The sequence below is a fragment of the Nyctereutes procyonoides genome, unplaced genomic scaffold, assembly GCF_905146905.1.
Source record: "Nyctereutes procyonoides isolate TBG_1078 unplaced genomic scaffold, NYPRO_anot_genome, whole genome shotgun sequence".
In the NCBI taxonomy this organism is placed as follows: Eukaryota; Metazoa; Chordata; class Mammalia; order Carnivora; family Canidae; genus Nyctereutes; species Nyctereutes procyonoides.
Window position 1 is genome coordinate 36,288,923 of NW_026575139.1, and position 20,103 is coordinate 36,309,025.

Below are 20,103 nucleotides of genomic sequence, written 5' to 3' on the forward strand. Positions count from 1 at the left end.
ACTGAGGAAATGGGCGTAAAGAGCCTCAATGCTCTTTCTGGGCTTCGAAGTCTACTTTTTGTTTCCTATTTGTACTGGATGAGAAGATAGCTGCTTTCACTTGATCGGTGAGGAATGCAGCTTTTCATGTTCCCCCTCTTCTCCACATTGACTGAAAATTGAACGTAAAACTTTAGGACTTCCCTATAACAATTAAGAGATGATTCCCTCTTGCTTTAATTTTGCTTCCGTCAAGAACTACTTTTAACCTTTGACCTTGAACATGCAACAGGAGATAAGGAGGGGGAGTTGTAAACAATGGCATTCAGAATTCTTTCAACCATCTGTGCAAAAAAGGGAAAACTACTGTTATTGAAAGTTTCATTCACCTCCTCTTTGAAAAAGAGGGATTTTAAAGAGATATTTGGGGAACAGACTAGCTAGAAAAACAACTTTTTTTTTAATGTTTATAGGCAATAATTGAATCTCAGAATCAGACCAGTGAGGAATGTTTTCTTTAATCAATGACACAGAAATTTTCACTTTTCCCAAAACAAGCGGTCCCACTAACACAAGTGAAGCATTTTGGGTGTTGACCTGCCAGGTTAATGCTTGATTTGTAGACATAAAGTGGATCAATTCTCAAGTGACCTATTTTGGTAAGAGCCTACAACAAATAGTTGTGGCCTCGAATGAGAGAATAAACAGGCTTGGTAACTCTCAGCATCTGGTGTAGACTGGTGACAAGGCGGGGATTTAGAGAGGAGAGCCTTGTCTCTGAACCTGTGGGTGCCCACATTTCCGCATTACAAACTGTCCCTAATCCGCTTTGGTAAACTGCATTCCTGAAGTAATAACTCATGAGAGATGAAAGAGTCGAATTTCCTCAAACAAAACTCTCCACGTTTTCTTCTAGTTGTAGGAGAGAGTTCCTCTGTGAACACAAGAATGGGTACTTTAACTTCATCTTCTAAGTAGAGGTAAAAGACTGAACTGAAAATCTATTTTTATAGGCTCTAGCTTTCTACTGAAAACTATATAAATCATAGGAACAGGCAACTTTCTTTTTCCAGTCTTTGCGGTGAACTCTAAACAAAACAAGTCTTTACGGGAGGCCTCTTGGACTTCCTTGGGGCAAAATTACCATCTAAGACGATAAAGGAATTACCCTGGATCAAAGGGTTATTAAGAAGAGACACCTTTGATGAGAACATTCTTAGCAAGGCTGTTTGCCCAGGCATGTGAAAGAGCTAGCAACCTGGCTTCAGGAATGACCAGGGTCAGCACCAACAGAAAGCTTTATTCTAGATCCTGTCTCTGGTGGCTTGAGCACTGGGTTTTTTATTAATAAAGAAGGAAATCACAGCTCTGATTTTTTTTTTTAATATTTTCATTGAAGGCAGTGGCAAAAGCATTGCATAACAGAGACTGTGACAGCTTGGCGGGCTATGTAGGGCACACGTGCTCCAAACAGGCAGGGACATGAATACATTCCTCCCTGTGAAAAAGCCAAGTGAAACTGTCCCAGGATGCATCTTGATCTGCCTTCCACTGACCTGGAACTCAAGTGTGTGATCCACACTCTCCACAAAAAGGAGTATGTACTTATTACCCTAGATGCAGAAAGCCATACCTTTGGTTAAGAAGGTGGATGGAGTTGGGGACAAGGACAGTAGAGCTGAAGTTGCCTGAGACCAAGAAGCACACAGCCACTTATTCCCAATCTCATCATAAGCCCAGCCTTTTGCTGAAGGCCCTTTCGAGCCCGGACCAACATCCCCTTCCAGGCTTACCACCCCTTCAACACAGACCTATCTACTCAGTGCTCTTCCTCCTGCCAGACTCTGACCGCGTCACTTCGCTTACCAGGAATGACTTCTTGTCTTCCTATACCCAATCCTCAAAAAAGTACTTCCTCACCAGAAGCTGCGTGCAGACTCCTCCTGCAGGCGGCCTCTCTTTTCCTTCTTCATTAGGAAAAGAAGAGGTTCTAATGCTCCTCCATCTGCAGCACCACACGTAACCTTCACAATCTTGCATAATTATTCAATTGCCTGGGTACTTTTCCCCTCTATCTCAAGTAGAATGAATTTCTTAGTGTGAGATTTTGTAGTTTTATATCCTCCCAGGATCTCTCATAATGAACGTCTAACACCCATTAGTGATATCCTTGCAGATTACACTCATACGCAACTGAAAATTATAAAATGCAAGTCAAAGATCCCTGGTTCCCATTTCTGAGTGTCTAGGATGCAATGGTTCAATGGGACTGTCTGCTTCTCAAAGGCCATATCCTCAGGACAGCTGTGTTGTAGTGGCCTGGCCTCAGAATAATTTTTGAGCATTACTATAAGCTCCAACACTATATACATAAATTTGGGCAACTTCATTCTTATTAAATATTTTTGGCAGGCACTATTCTAAATTAAATCAGAATATCTGGAGTGGGGACCAAGAATCTGCATTTTAAGCACTAAGAACCAGTACCCTAGCAGGAAGGGCACATAAATAGTTAAAATACAAAAGCAATAGTTGCCTTCTCTCTAGTCCATATGTCTATGGTGCTATAAGGCCAGAGGAGGGAGTCTGGCTGGTGCTGAGGAATCAGGAGTGCATTCAGAGGTGATGGCTGAACTGAAACTACAGCCTGAGTGGCAGTGTACCAGGGTACTGGAGAAGCAGAAGAAATACCCAGGGGAAGTCTTTTTGAGTCATTCGCACTCAGCCACGCTCCTACTTAAAAAACATTCATGTGGCTGCCTTCAGGCCACAGGGCATACTGGCACACCTGCAGCTAGTCCTGCACCAACCAAAACCTTATCACACTCATCCATCCCTGGCTGGTCCTGGGGTCCATGCCTGCCCTAATCTCTGCCTTCCTGTTCCTTCCTTACTCTCTCACCCTACTCCCAACTAAAAGGACTTCAGGACTTGCCTTATTGACCCTTATTCAAGTCAGGGTTTGACTGTTCTCCTAATAGTATCCCCAGCACCAACATCAAAAGTCTTATCACATAGACTCACATTTACCTATTTAGACTGTGAACTAGGGGTGCAGCAGGAATGAATCCCCAGTGCCCAGTATATAAGTAGCAATAAATTAGTGAATGGATTAAATCATGCTCACATGAAGAAGTTAACAGAAGTATAAAGAGCTTGCCAGATTCAGGTACCTATGAGTAGTTTAGTACTGCTAAGCCACAGTGAGTTATGAATGACTAGTAGGAGAGGAGATTTAAAAGGTTAATGTCAAACCTACATGGGAGGATCCCTGGGTGGCGCAGCGGTTTAGCGCCTGCCTTTGGCCCAGGGCGCGATCCTGGAGACCCGGGATCGAATCCCACATCAGGCTCCCGGTGCATGGAGCCTGCTTCTCCCTCTGCCTGTGTCTCTGCCTCTCTCTCTCTCTCTCTATCATAAATAAATAAAAATTTAAAAAAAAAAAAAACAAACCTACATGGGAAGGAGAGTGACCTTCACAGATCATAGAAAGGCACTGGAAGGTTTCATATAGAGGAGCAATGTTACAAGATTCCCTAAGTTCTCTCAAGAGAAGACCAAGAGAAACCTAGGCCACAGAGCTGCTTCATCGTGATTACATGGAGAAGACACATAAGAATGATGTATGCATGATAAGGGTAAAAATATCTTCCACAAGTTCTAGCTATGAAACCTATTAACCTTATAGTATTTAGTTTTCATATCCCTAAAACTGGTTGCATATTTTGATGATAAAAGGTGACAAAAGGGCAGAGATCAGGAAAAGCAGCCACTTATTAGGGCACTGGGGCATGGGATGGAGGAAAGATACAGCATCCTGGGAAGCTATTCCCTTTTCAAAACACACCAACTATGTCCCTGGGTCCCTCCTAAAACCACCTACAGATATTGTCTACTAAAAATTAGTCCACACCAGAGATTGAAGTCAGTCAAACTGATTTAACACGAGCAAAGAGTAGAATTTCTTTTTCCAAATATTCTTACAGCAAGCTTCTCCATCACAAGCCAGAGAATGTTGCAGGAGGTCTCCAGTTGCTTACCCTAGTTCAAACCCAAGTTGTCCTCCTGAGCTCCCATCCTCCAATCCATGGAGGCAGTGACAAGAGAGAGGAAGAGGATGGAGGGGTGTTGCAACAGGCTCTTACACCTCTGTAGGACTCCTGAAGCTTTGCTGGTAATGGGTTTTTCAGAAGGGTTGGAAATCTACAGATGGACATTTAGATAAAATGGGTGCTGTTCACTCCTGTGTTCCCAAGGCTAACTGTAGTGATCACGTGATCTTTGGGGAAAATGAAACATTTTTCTAAGTGAAAGAGACCATTGCAGGCAACGAAACAGATTGTTAGGACAAGGGGTAGGTCCTCAAGTTAGGTACAAGCTCTCCACCAATTTAATACTAGACTCCAGCTCATGAGGTGAGAGTGAGTTTGCTGGACAGATGAAAGCTAAGCCCTCCAGGCAGCCAGTTCTCTCCCTCCCTGCCTGAGCCACACATCTTCCCACAGGTCAGAGTGACTCACTGAGCGGTATTGTTCTTTATACTAACTGACACCCACATACCTGGGGTACAGAGTCTGCCTGTGGGACAGGCTTCCATAACACCTTCATCCGCCCGGACTCATGAGCAAAATATAGGAGCGGCACGTGCCAAGCACCCAGAAACACCCCCACCCCAACCGATGCTGAGAGTGGCAAGGGAGAGGAGACCACATGGGGCTTCTTCTCCAAGGAGAGGTAAAGTCATTCACACATGTGTGTATACAGAAGCACACTTTACTCTCTAAGTACAAAGGGCAGACAGGTAAAAATCCATCCAATGACTTTAAAACAACTATGGTCCAAACGGATTCAGCTGGAATCTGGGTGGAAGAGGCTGCAAGCACTAGCCCATGTTTCCAGCCCTCCATGAGCAAAGCCAGTTGTGCTGAGTCTCATGGAAGCTAGGGTTCACATAGCAATGGTGAGCTCCATCACTGGGCTGACAGCCACAAGCCTTCAGCTCGTGTGTCTGACAAAACAGGACAAACTACAGTAGCTAAATCCCAGGAGTTAGGTGGACAGCACCCAAACATCTCTCTTCCCTTAGTCTAACATCCAAGTACACCAACAAAGCATACCTACATACATGTACAAAACCGTTCAGTGTATATTTAGATTCAAAATACCTGTGGATTTGTCTAATTTTAGGGGTTTTTTTTGCATTGTTTATAAGTAGGCTTACAAATGACAACCTACCCCTCTGGGATGACAGTAGGTCAGAACTCCACACCAGTTCCTCAAACAGTAAAGGCCAGGAACCCTGCACAGAGTTCTAGTGGAGTTCAATCTCACTTCTAAAACATTAGTTCTTTCTTCTTAAAAAAACAGTTTTATTTTTTGTACTGAACTGGTCCTTAACCAGGTGTGATTTTGCACCTACCTACATTTGGCAATGTCTGGAGACATTTTCCATTGTTGCAACTGAGGTGGGGTGAGGTTTGCTAGTAGCACCTAGAGTGTAGAGATTAGGGATGCTGCTAAACATCCTACAACACACAGCACAGCCCCCATGACAAAAGTTATCCAACCCAAAAGGTCAATCCTGCTGGTTAAGAAACGCTGCAGTATTTAGATTCTGTCAATTTCATTTGGGGTGGGGGGAAGTATTTTGTTGCTTAAAAATAAGTTTGAAAACTTCTGCTCTAAGACACCTGCCTGGACCCAAACTATTCAACAACATGATAAAGCCTCTTTTGTATTGGCTTCAAAGTCCTAAGATAGTACAGATTTTCACATCAGACATTTGCTTTTAAATTCCCATAATAGGTCTAGCTGCTATAAAGAGTGAAGGCCCCCCCCTTTTTTTTTTTCTACTAAACCCTGGGAGGGAATCAAGGAGCTCTAGCCACCTAGTAGGACCTAATGCAAGCCTCCCACTGTGCTGGTGTAGAATCTAAATAACTTCAACCAGAACAGGGAAGATCAGATGGTTGGTCCTGAGGGTTGGTCCTGATGGGAAGCCACGGGTGTTGGCTCCATAGAGATCAGCTCTCCATCAGTCAGGCAGAGAGCCAGAAGTTAAATATATTGCTTCTTTTAGGAAGGAAAGTGAACAATGGCCTCTTCATTTGAAACCACAATGGGAATTTAGGAAGGGGCAGAGCATAATTCCCAGGATGGAAAATGGCTTGGGCTCCAGCATTACAGTCCCTGCTCCTGTGGGACAGACCAAGAGATGCTCAGCCACTGAACTCTCTGATTACTAATTCCTATGCAAAACCAAGGGGCAAAGTGGTACCTTTTGATACCAAGCAAAGGGATAATCCTGATTCTCAGGTCAAAGGAATAAATACAGTTGTCTCTCCTATCATGAAGGCTTCCTGATATTCTGAAGGTCTCTTGGGTGTCTCTCAGCAAACCAAAGTGATAGCCCACGCTTAGGCTAATCCTTCAGATACAAAGATAGAACCCACATGACACATCATGCATGGCTCCCTCTCTCTAAGCCCTGCTTCATCTTCCATCCCCCTCTCTCCCCTAAGGCCAGCAGGCCTTCTCCCAGGAGGCACCCCAGGCCCCTTGTGCACTAATCATTACATGTCATGCTGAACTATTGTTTATGTGACCACCTTCCTCTCCAGGCCGTGAGTTTTTTCAAAGTAGCCTGTGTCCTACTGCCTGGCATACCAGGGACTTAATATTTAATGAACAGATGAATGACCTTGACCTGTCAAACATGCAACATGCTCCAAAGTATGACCTCCCCAAACCCTATAGAGCAGGCCAAACTCTCCCGTACACTGTACGTGCAGCTTGCAGTGTGTGAATGTAACTGCAGAACTCGCTTCAGTAAACACAGCTAAGGAACAGGATAGACCTGTGCAGATGTTAGATCTCTCTTCAGGAACCATTCCATATGTAAAACAATTGGAGGGTGGAGAAATTCAATAAACAGCTGCCCTTTGAGGTGGCAAAAGACACACTCTCCCTTTTCAAGTGTAATCAGCAGGTCGGATGACCTTGCCTCAACCCTTTCAGCAGAGAAACAATCCTGGTGTGGCTTCCTCATCAGTCCTTAGAAGCATACACACACACACACACACACACACACACACAGCCCTCACAGACAATAATTGCAAACACAAACACACTCTCAACCTAGATGCTTTCATTTAGACTACAGAGTCTTAGAAGATAAAGACTGAGGGGGCGCCCGGGTAGCTTAATCAGTTGAGCATCTGACTCTTGATTTCGGCTCAGGACATGATGATCTCAGGGTTGTGAGATTGAGCCCCACCTCAGGCTCCATGCTCAGTGGGGAGTCTGATTGATGTTCTCTCTCTCCCTCTGCACACATGCATGCTCTCACTCTCTTTCTCTCTCTAAAATAAATAAATCTTCTTTAAAAATTACACTATTTTTTCCTTTTCTTTTCAATAAAACTGGCTTACTGGGACCATTCCCAAACTGGGACTGAACACCTTATAAGGGAAGATCACTCCACTCCACAGGTACCATCTCAGAGTACAAAATATGTCGACATATACACAATTAGTATTTAGATACTTCTGGATATTTTTTAATCCAATTAAAGACTTCACAGAATTCATCAAATTTTGGCATTAAGTACATTAGTAATCCCAGGAGACGTGGCATCAAAATAGGTGCACTTATACAAGACTCTGGGAAATGTAGTAAAGGCCTTGATAATCAACCTAGGGTTAGAAACCACTAAGCCAACCCATGTAAAGAGTTTCTTCCACTATGCTGTACTAACAACCCTGAAAATAAGGCTCTTTTGGTTCAACTGATAATGAGAGATCAGGAAAGACTGCCAAAAGGAAGATGCTAATAGGGGTTCTATTCGGTAAAACCATCTGGGGTACAGACAACAGGGAGGAAGTTCTTTCAAAGAAGTCTACTCTGAGGACAGTCTTGCCTTGAGAGACTGAAATCGCAATCACTGACTACTGAAGGGGCTTAAATCTACATCCTATACTGGACCCCAGCCCCTCCTTTTCAGGTATGAGGAATACTGAAAGGGAGAAGACAGGAGAAAGAATTTCAGAGCCCCAGTGCAGAGCCCTCATAAAGGTCATATAGAACTAGGCCTTTTTGATTTTCTAAGTGTAGTGGGATGCTGGGTGGGGACCTTCCTCTTATCCCAGACTGTAGCTGAGGACAAAAGGCACTAAGTAGCCATAATCTAAATTCTGAAAGCCCCCTCCCGTCAGGGCTTTCTGGAGAGAGTACCTCTACTCCCCAATGCACCATTTCTGCACCACTCCCCTAGTCAGAACAAATCTAAAGAGTAAGAGGACGTCAGCATTAGAGAGGTGTGCATGTCTGTTTCCCCCCACAACCTGGAGCTGAGGAGAGAGACTCCAAGAAAATCACTCTTCAGGGACAGGCAGGGAGAAGAAAAGGAGAGGAAAGGGAGATGGGAAGGACGGTAGGGAATGCTGGATCTCAGGATAAGACTTCACACTCCTTGAAGGGGGATCAAAAGGTACAAACTTCCAGTTGTAAAATAATTAAGTTAGGGAAATGTAATAAAATAGTGACAAAAGTTAATACTGCTTTGCATATTTGGAAGTGGCTAAGAGAGTAGATCTTAAAAGCTTTTATCATAAAAAAATTTTTTTTTCTAACTATGTTGGTGACATGTTAACTAGACTTATCACAATGATTATTTCACAACATATACTAATATCATACCATTTCATTGTACATCTGAAACTATTCTCATGTTATATGTCAATTACTCCTTAAAAAAAGAAAAGACTTCACCCTCTTCCTCACTCCAAGCAGCTAGGCCATAGCTGGGGGAGGTGAACTAAGGAGTGTGACTGAATATGACTAAAGTTTTCAAAATAAACAGGATTCAATCTAAAACACTAATATAAGATTGCCCATCAGCTGACAAATAGACAAAATGTGGTATTTACATACGGTGGAATATTATTCAGCCTTAAAAAGGAAGGCAGTTCTGACACATGCTACACCATGGATGGACCTTGAGGCCATCAGGTTAAGTGACACAAGACAGTCACAAAAGAACAATACTGTATGATTCCACTCATATAAGATACCCAAAGTAGTCAGATTTAGAGAGACAGAAAGAAGGGTGGCTGAATGTGGGAGAGGGGGGATGGTAATATATTATTTATTGCACAGAGTTTAGATTTTGTAAGAGTTCTATTCAGTTTCAAAAAGAGTTCTGGAGATGGATGGTGATGGTGGTTGCACACATAATAATGCAAATATAATAAATACCACTGAACTATACACTTAAAACAGTTAAGATGGTAATTTTTCATGTAATGTGTATTTTATCACATGAATGTGTATTTTATCACATTTTATCACAAGGCTCCATGAACCTTGAGGTTTTCCAGTCTGTCTAGAACTTAAACATACTGAAAGTATTGATGGATATGTTAATTAACTAGGTGGTGGAAATCTTTCCATAATGTTTATGTGTATCAAATCACTATGATGCACACTTTAAATATCTTGCAATTTTGTCTCATGTACTTCAATAAAGCTGAAAAAAAATTGAAGGTAACAGGAAAGTTACAGAATTGGCTCTATATAGTGTAAAGGAATCCACTACCCAAGGGGATAGAAGATGTTACATAGCATTATCTAAAGAAAGTCCATTAAAATAATCCCTGTAAACACCCCCAGCAAGAATCCTCATTAAATGGATTCCATATCCTCATCTTTTAATAGCTAATCCTATCCCCTAGCTCTCCTTCTAGCTAGAAATAAAAGTCTGGATGAAGCTTCTTCCAAAAATACCATTTCTGACATGATGACTTAATATCAAAGTCAGAAGGATAGAGGTTCTGCAGATGCTTATTAAAATGGGAAATGATAGGAACTACCTCCCCTTCCACCTTCTCTTGGCCTTACTTTATACCCTCACATCCCAGCATGTTGAGTGGGTAGAGTACACTGCTACACAACAGAACATTAACTTCAAATTGTTCTTGCTTTAGTTGGAGAGACAAAGCATGTAGGTGGAGAAATGCGCAAGTTTCAAGCTTGGGTGTCCAGGAGAAGAGAAGTAGTAATGACAGAAATGGGGTAAGCAGAAGGGATTGATAGGAGAGGAAAATGATGACTGGGGTTGGAGCCCTAGGTGTTTCAAAGATACCACAGAACCAGGGTTCATGGGAAGAAATGAGCTCAAAGATAATAAAAGGTAAAAGGTAATTTCCTCTTCTCTCTGAAGAGGAAAAGCTTATAAGGATGAGTGGCCACTTTTAAGACCTAGAATGAGGAACACAGGCCTGTTAAAGACATAAAGACAAAGAGATGGAGCAGGATCAGATTAGTATAGCACCTCACAGAGTAGGAATGCTTTTTGTCATCATATTCAACATTTCTTATTCAACAAAACACGGGAATAGAAAACGTGTATATTTGCTAATTTGAAGAATGAATGAATGCCCAGGTGGGAGTGCCCCGCATGTGACTGGATGCAGGAAGCTGACACTCACAAGAGAGTTCTGGGCTGCAGACATAGACTTAGGGGTAGAGAGCGACAGGCAGAGTGAAATCCCCAGATGAACACATGTGAGTGAGAATAGCAGTGGGCTGAACACTGACCCTGGTGAATACGAACTGGAAGGAGAGAGAGAGAAGCCCAAAGATACAAAGAAGGAAAAGTCAGGGAGGTGCAAAGATGATCAGCACACTTCAGAAGTCAAAAAGTGTAGCACCACGAGTTGGAGTGATAAGCATTATCATATGCAACCGAGATGTCCAGTATGATAAGGACTACTGCTAACTGGACTTGGCACTACAGATGTCCTTGGTGACTTCATCAAGAGCTACTTGAGTAAAATAATGGTGAGGAAAGCCAGAAAGCTTCAGCAGCAGTTGGAGGAGAACAGAGAAGGCAAAGCAAGGGAGAGAGTGTACAGACTATGCTGTCAAGAATTAGGATGAAAAAGAAGAAATGAACTGGAATTACCCCATGGAGGTGCTGGAGGACTGTTAGGGTGAGGAGGCTTGGCATGTTTACAGGTTGGAGAAAACAACCAGGAGTAAGGGAAATGGAGAAGTTAGAGGTAGGGAAGCAAAGTCCTTGAAGAAGCACAGGTCTTTGGCAAAAAGGACAACTATCCTCTGGGACAGAGGCTAAGGAGCAGGATGTTGTTCTCACTCACATCCCTGGGGATCTGTTTTCAGGGAGCCTACCTGGCTCAGTCAGTAGAGCAAGTGACTCTTGATTTGAGGATCATAAGTTCAAGCCCCATGTTAGGTGTAAAGCTTAATTAAAGAAAATTTTTTTTTAACTTGGGGATCTGTTTTCATCTGGCGATTTCACGCTACCTGTTGGTCTCTACCCCTGCATTATGTCTGTAGCCCAGATCTCTCTCTTGTGTGTCAAGAAAGTCACATCTGATGTGATTTTCTTGATTACATAGGAAACAAGGCCACCTGCTTACAGTGAAGGCACAGGGTAAATAGGGATCTTGAAAAGAATGATGAAGTTTGAGTCATCGTTGAAGGGAATGGGAGAAGGAACTATAGGTGCTGACCACCACTCAGAATAGGGAACACAGACTCATGGTGGTGATTCAGGTTCTCAGAAGGAGAGTAAGCAGAACCAGATACAGTAGCAAGGTCACAGTGGAAGATTGCTGAGAAAGGACAGGTACATTTCACACTGAGTAGGAGAAAATCAGAGACAGAGAAGAGAGGAAGTGATGAGGAGTAAATACAGAGTATTTGTTAAGACACTTGGCTATAAAAGGAGGAAATGGGATGGTAGCCAAGGATCAAGTGAAGAATTTTCTTGCATCAGCATCACCAAAGAGAAGCAATCCATGGGGAGTAAGGGACTGCACAAGGTACAGTCAGACAAGTGAGGAAGCGAGAATGCTAAGAGGGCAGAGAGGATGGATCTGCCCAGGGAAAGGATATAGTCTCTGTGAGAAGAGAGGTTTCCTTGGCAACCAGCAGAAAAGCAGACAGAGGCCGGCCATACTGAAGGACAGTGGATACATATAGATAGAAGTCACTGCAGGATTTTTCTCAACAGAGTATAGAACCAGAATTTGGATGAGGAAAAAAAGACAGGCTTATAGATATAAAAGTTTATGGAGTTCCTGAAAAAGCCACAGAAGCAAACTCAGATTTCTGCCAGGTATCTGGTTATACACCAAGAAGACATACACCAATGGATCCAGCATAATTCTCTGTCCCAGGAGCAGCACTGTTGGATGACTGCTCAGGTCTGGCATGGGCATGGCAGGCATGAAGGAAGGTCAAGGGCTCAAGTAACTCCTAGGCACCCCTGAGTTAGCACTGCAGTAATGACTCTGGGGTCTGGGCTCAAGAAAATACTGAATGAAAAAAAAAAAGAAAAAAAAATACTGAATGGACCAGAAAGAGCTTAGGAGTGATACACATTGGTAGGGGCCAGGTTTGGGTCACATGGATTTGGTGAAAATAACATAAGGATTGATTGAAAAACATGCCACATTTGAGATCCAATTTGTTTCCTTTTTTAAATCTTTCATTTCTGTATTTAACTTTTGAACATATGAAATAGTTATCATAACTTTTAATGTCTTGTCTGCTAATTCTAAGATCTGTGTTAGTTCTGGATTGCTTTCAATGGATTGATTATCTCCCATAACAAGTTGTATTTTCTTGCTTTCTTCACACGTCTGGTAATTTTTGACTGGATGCCAAACATTGTGGATTCTACCTGTTGAGGACTGGCTAGTTTTGTATTCATATAAATATCCTTGAGCTTTGTTTGGGTACACAGTTATGTTACTTGGAAATAATTTGATTCTATTGGATCTCGCTTTTTAGATTTGCTAAGTGGGCCAGAACAGTGCTCATTCCCCACTAGGCAGCCAAGACACTTCTGTGTACTCAACCCAATGCTCCATGAACCTTGAGGTTTTCCAGTCTGGCTAGTAGGAACAGGCATTACTCCTGGCCCTGTGTGAGCACTAGGAACATTTCTTCATGATCATTCTAGATGGCTCTTTCCCTAGCCTCAGGTAGTCTCCCTATACTGACCAGCATTCAGCTGAATACTCAAAGGGGGCACTTCCTATATCTCTGGAGTTCTTTCTCTGGGCAACCATCTCCTTCCTGGTATTCTATCCTGTGTCCTCCAGCTGCCTTACTCTTCCTAGACCCAGATCCATCTCCTCAACTCAGTAAGTCCACTAGGCTCCACCTGAGAGAGGGGAGGAGAAACATCCAGGAATATGAGGGAGCTGCAGAAGGAGCAACTTAGCCACAACATTCCCCACCCTTTATATTCCACGGGCTAGAAAGAACTGGCATTAGAAGCAGGAAGCAAGCACCCAGATCTTGACTCTGTTTGTCTTCACAGGCAACAACCCCTCCCCAAGACCCCTCCAGGAAAAGAGCCTTTAAAATATCTTGGTGACACCTGCCACGTTTCCCAGAAACAGTTAAGCCTGCCTTCGGCCCTTTGGATTCATACTATTCCACCTGCTAGCACCATGGAGCCAAGTAAGGAGGCTAACTAACCCCAATCCACACAAAAGTTAACTGTTTTTCAGTGCATGTTCCTCCTTTGCATGCCACAAAATTGCAATTTTGCCTCCAAAATATGCAGGAGATATTTTAATAATTAAGTAGTAGATTTAAAATGGATTTTCACTTGAACATAACACCATCTTTAATTTAAGATGGTATTGGGTGGTAGTTAAGCCCTAAACAAAACAAGCCAGCAAGCAAACAAACCCTGCTTAGGGACTCAAACAAGAGACACCATCTGGTAATACAAAGACAACCAAGCCTGTAAAATTAAAACCACAAAAGTCAACACACACTTTAACTTATAAATGAGAAGTAATTTAATACACTAACGCAAATATTTGGGGAGAAACCAATGCTATAAAAATATCCACATGGAGTCAACCAACCACAATTTGTGAATAAATAACAAAGTGAACAACCAGGGCTGCTCCAAGTAGATGGGCAGCACTTAGGTCAGACTGGTGACCAGATCTAACAAAATCCTGGTACTGGGACATATGTGGGAGATACGAGCCAATGCTGCCTGATAATTTATAATGTCTTCCCTGGTATTTAATATTCGATCCTCTAGAGATAAGAAATTAACAGCAAATAGTTCAATCTTTTTTAAAAACACACCTTCTGGGACTTAGAAATGTCTTGTGAATATTAACCCATTCATCTTAACATAGCTATTAGGAGAAAACACTCATTGCAATTGTGTATCTGTGCTAAAAACAAAAAAACAAACAAACAAAAAAAAAACAGCTGACCATGGGGGGCTGGTTTTTAATGATCCCAAAAAATAATTCCTTGGACCCACTGCTCCCTAGGACATGCTGGAAGGGGAATAGACCTCCAATCCCTATCTGTTGTCCTATGTCCTACCAACATTTATATGAAGCATCCATGGTAGTAGTGGGGCTGCCTATGATAGGGCTGGTTTCTCTTTTTCTGTCTCTCTCTCTCTCTCTCTCTCCCTCTACCTCTCCCTCTCTCCACAATCCATGATACAGTCAGTCATCACAAGGAGATGCCAGCAACATTAATTGGATCCGGGCATTCATTGGATCCTTAAGAAAAAGTGTAGCATTGGTTCTAATGGGCAGATTTAAGAATAGGAGCAACGTATGTTCCCAAGGACCCAGCATGCAGGAAACTGAAAAAGTAGTGCTCTCCTCACAGGTGGTGATCCCTCCACATATTCTCTCCCACCCACAGCTTCGCTGATCGTAATTCCTACCCAAAGCACTTCAGCATACACACCAGGATGTACTTTGTACCCTCCCAGAATATGACGTACATGTGAAGTTCAATTGCTGTCTAGGATTTGAAACAATGGCCAAGAAAAGGGGCTTATGTCATAATATTTTTCCCGGTGAATTTCAGATGATTCACCACAAAGTATGCAGAGTAAATTGGGCATGGATTTCCTTCCAAAATGGGCAGGCACATAATCTGTATCAGGTCCTAACACAGTCCTTTGTGGGTATGTGCATGTTTGTATAATCTCATGTAACCTTCCCAATAATCCTGGGAGTAGATGCCACTATCCCCATGTTTTACATATAAGGTGACCATTGCTCAAGAGCACACAGCTGGGAGTATAGGAAGCAGAGCCAGGTCTCTCTGATCTAAAGCCCATGACCTTCTACCACCCACCCCACATCTCTAGCACAGTAAGAGATCCCCAACAGCAAATTCCAGGGGATTCCACCTGTAAGGTTCTGTTAAGGAAAGGATTGACACTAACACCAGAAAATTAGTTTGGGGGCATTCGTGAAGCTGGAAGTATCACTAAAAATGACATATTATCTAAAAAGCTTGACTTATTTCCTGCGTTAAAAAAACAACAAAGATTGCTCTCCCTACCCTTTCCCCCAGACTCCCCAGACTAATGAGACTGCATGACCTCAGACTGGAAGCAGAAGTGCTACTGGGGTAGGATGGGATGCTCATGGTCCAAGACAGTAACCTTTATGTTATTCAGTAAAGCACAAGTGTTTTTCAGCTGAATGTTTTTGCTGAGTCCAGCAAAGAACTGATCCTTCCCCTTAAAAGATGACTAAAATTGTCCCCAGAGGTACCGCACAGTGCTAAATACACACACTGAGCAAACACTCAGATACAAACTCAGACATGGAGACATGGAGGTGTCCAGTAAGAGGGGATTCGGACAACAAGAGGTTCTGGGGAAGTTGGTGCCCTGGAGAGCCCTGCCCTGTCTGAAGAGTTCATGGTGGGGAAATTCCAAAAACACTGTACCATGCCACACACTGGTCCATGGGCCCATTTGAATTCAAGAGCAGTTTCATGATCCCTGGTCAGAGAAAGAGGACCAAACAGACACAGACAGCACACAGTCAGTATGCTGCATATTAGACAGAAGGCCCATAAAGACTGGATTTAAGCTGACCTTTGAGCATCCACAGAGGCTTGGATCAAGAATGGAGGAATGGGAGGCCTCCAATGGAAACACATTACACCTGAGGCAGAGGCATGAAACAAGACATGACCTGTCACAGGGACATTTGAGCAGTGTTGTGAAACTGTCATCTCTGCATCCTGGCTGAATGCTCCCACAGGGTCCTCACTAAGGGACTAGAGGGAAATGCCAGAGTACTACTGAATCGTCACGTATTAATATATTTCACAACACTGAAGAGGGTTCTCTCCCAGAATTAAGCTTCAGTCTTTGTCAGTGAATCCTTCCTAAAGTCCTCTGTTAGAAAGAATTCCTCCAGGTATTGTTACCTGGGCAGATTTTTTTTCTTCTTCTTTTTTTTTTTTTAGTTATGAAAATATCACCACAAGTTTTAGAACAGTTCCATCACCTCTAAAAGCACCACTTCCATCAGCTCTAGGCAACCACTAATCTACTTTTTATCTCTATTGCTTTGTCTGTTACAGGCAGTTCATATTAATGGAATAATACAAAAAATATGGAATGCTTCATGAATTTGCATGTCATCCTTGCACAGGGGCTATGCTAATCTTCTCTGTATCATTCCAGTTTTAGTATATATGCTGCAGAAGCAAGCATACCTGGATGTATTTTAAGTAGGTGTTCAATGTGATGGTGGTACCCAGATATGTAGTCCCTTCTACAGAATGGCACCTAAACAATTTGTATAAGAGTTATGATACCCAAACTCATCATCTGAGTTTTCATTACTAAAATCCTCATAATAGTAATGTTGATATAGGTAAACAGACTGAGCACCTTTAAATTAGTCCCTTCTCTGACATTCCTCCCTGCTTAAAACTACCCTATTCCTGCCCTCCAGGTGAATGGCTGCTGTTCTCACTTTCTGAGTATTAGAAACATACCATGCAACAACGTATGCAATAAAAATCAGGTACCAGATAAAAGTGAGATCTTACAGCTGATGCAGGTCATGAACCTGACTGACAAGCTACTCCAATCACAGTTTGACACAGTAAATCCAGATATAGATCCATCACCAAAGAAGCAAAGATCAACACTGATGGAGCCATGCCCAGCCTTTGGAAAAATCGATGACGCCTTCAAATATTTCTGCAAACAACCCTCTTCAGGACAGTGTTGAAAAAGTCATCAAGAAGTGGAAAATGTTATCATGCCTTCCAATCAGTCAGGAAAGTACACAACTGAGTTAGTTAATCTGTTCTTGGTTCTAAGAATTAGCATAAAGGGGTCGTTATAACCTAAACACTAATGTAAGAAGAAATGGACTTTCTTAATTTCTGTCATAATTTTTAAAGACAGAGTACCAATCAAACCTTTTAAAACATGTATTTTATTTTATTTTAAACATCTTATTTATTTATTCATGAGAGACAAACACAGAGAGAAGCAGAGACATAAGCAGAGGGAGAAACAGGCTCCCCACAGGGAGCCTGAAACAGGACTCAATCCCAGGACCCTGGGATCACGACCTGAGGCAAAGGCAGGCACTCAACCACTGAGCCACCCAAGTATCCCTAAAACATGTATTTTCAAAATGTTGGCTTCCATTATAACTGGAAGCACTTTAAATTGCCTTTTCCTGAACCTGATTACTCTAAAAGTAGGGAAATCTGTAGTCCAACAGCTGATAGGTAGGGCAGCTACTTATCATTCCCAGCCTACCTTTGCCACTTTCAAGCCTGGCTTGAGTCTCAGCATTAGCCTTGAGTGTTTGCAGACATTAGAAACACTAGCAAGGCCCTTAACCTCTGAGCCTCATTTTGTCTTCCTAAAAGCACAGGAACTGTGTAACCTGACCTAGCTTTGTCATGGTATTTTTAAAGCTCTTGGGAAAAAAAACAAAACAAAACAAACAAACAAACAAAAAAAAAACCTGATGTTCTATCAACTCTTAAAAGACTACACCAAAATAATATACTTCCCTCTGTGGTTTTTTTTTTCTACTATTTTTTTTTCAATTAGCAAAACTTCCAATCGCCAAAACTTTCCATTAATCACATTAAATGTGATTTGGGATACAACAAGGGTGTCAAAATTTGGTCAATCATTAGAACCAGGCAAGTTGTCAATTAGGAATCTGTTTCCCTGGCCTCTTCCTCAGAGATTCTAATTCAGTCTGGGGCCTGAGAATTGCATTTTTCAAAATTCTCAAGTGATTTCATTGCTCTAGAATAGATCCTTTCTTGCCATCTCACAGTTTTTAAAGGCTCTATTTTCAGTACTTGATAAATCCCAATCCAAGGACTCAAATATTGGAAGTATACTCATTTACACGAAACAGGAAGTATCATCAAAACTCAGTTAAGAACTAGCTTCTAAAAGTTATGTACTAAGTCCCTACAGCATGCCCAGACCAAGTTTCAATTTATTTACCTCCCCAAATATTTAACAGATATATCACTAATATTCATTAAAACTTCATAATAAATGATAGTTCCCACCATGCTGAAGAACAGAGGACTCCAGCTAAGCCTAAGTTTTCCATGTTTTAAGTGGGTGAGGTACATAAGAGTAATTTCTTAACCCACAAATAGATTTGAATTATAGCTAATTATATTGAGAGGTGCATGAACTTGTTACATATCTCTAAACAGTCGATTTAAACTTTTAATACTTACTAAGCTGTGTAATGGATCCTAATTTAGCTTAGAACAATGGAAAACCACAATTGAGTTCAGAGAACTTGGGAAAGTCTTCATGATGAACTTAAACTAGTTTAGCCTTTAGCAATTTACATTAAATCATTGTAAATGGATGTAATACGGTGCTCTTGGAGGCCCCAGCCAAAGGGGAAAATCAGCCAGTATCAAATATAGGTGAACTTCACTTAAGCAACATGGCATGCTCCTGAATAGGTAAGTGACATTAACAGGGTGTTGACCTTGTGCCAATAACGATGCAGGGCACCTCCCCAGGACCTCATAGCCCAGCCATGTTCCTCGGCTACAACTCAGACTCACCAACCATCCTCCCCGCCGACACACACATACAACTTAGGGTCTTTGTACTTCTGTTCCCTCTTCCCCATACAGCCCCACAGTCCACTCCCTCTCTCCCTCCAGATCTCTGGCTCAAAGGTCATCTAATCTGAATAGAACAACACACACAACCCTTCTCTCTGTCCTGACTCTGCCTTATTTTTTCATAGCACTTACCACCTAACATATTACATTAATTATCTAAGAGTTTGTCATCTCCTGCACACCAAATTTTGAATTCTGTGAGAACCAGTGTCAGTGCATAAATACCCCCTGTGTGTATAAATGGATACTCCTTTTGATCCAGTGGACCCAAGTGGTAATCATTTAGAAGTATTGCTCAACATGGTACATTTTGTAACCAAATGTAAATTCACAGAGGCAGAAACTGATTTTCTCCAAAATAATGTGAGAAATTTCTACTTACAAAAATCTAAGGCAATCTATGACATATGCAAAGAATGTGCCTGCAAACCTAGGCTGCTATGCCCCCACCCACACACTTATACTCTCAACCTCCTGCAGGGTGTCACTCAGCACTGACTTGAGGCCCTAAAGAGCAATCTCAAACACCAAATGAAATCTTGATGCCCAAGATCAGTTTCAAGGGAGAAGGAAGAAACGGGTCTTCCTCCTCTCTACCTGCCCACTGACAACAGGACATTACTAGGGAAGATCTAGTAAGAAAAGGGATGCCAAGATAACTGGCTGTTCATTTGAAACAGAAAGAGCAGAGATCAGAGGTCCCTAGAAATGAGACTGAAGCATAATGAAAATAGACTCTGGAGCAATTAATTTTTCTATCAAAAAATTAAATCATTTCTATTTTATACCCAAATCTCAGTTCCACTGAGAGAATACCACATTAAGGTAATTTAAAAAAATGAAGTTTGTAATAAGCGAGTGCCCCATGAAGCAAATTTACTAATACTTCCATCCACAGATCTCTGAGCTATTTTTGAGGTTTAGCTTCCAGTGCTTACACCCCTGACCACTTGCTCAGAAGTATTGTGACTGCCTTGTTCTGCTCGAATCAAGCAAAAGTGCAGCATAAAGCTACCCTGAACAGCCACTTCCAAAGTTAGAAACCACCAGAGGCTTCTGGTTGTTTGGGTGTCACTTCCTGACCTTCCTATTTCTATGAGAAAGGGCTTGTAACAAAAACTAGCTGAAAAAGCACATTGCACAGTA

General features: G+C 42.1%; 1 protein-coding gene and 1 non-coding gene across 2 annotated transcripts in view; both read right to left on the reverse strand.

Annotated features, from left to right (window-relative positions):
- Positions 1-20,103, reverse strand: part of PRKCH (protein kinase C eta) — a 229,640-nt gene that overhangs the window by 128,712 nt on the left and 80,825 nt on the right. The gene's annotated exons all lie outside the window — the stretch shown is intronic.
- Positions 16,422-16,528, reverse strand: LOC129496516 (U6 spliceosomal RNA). Its single transcript, XR_008661791.1, has one exon. It is a non-coding gene; the product is annotated as a U6 spliceosomal RNA (small nuclear RNA).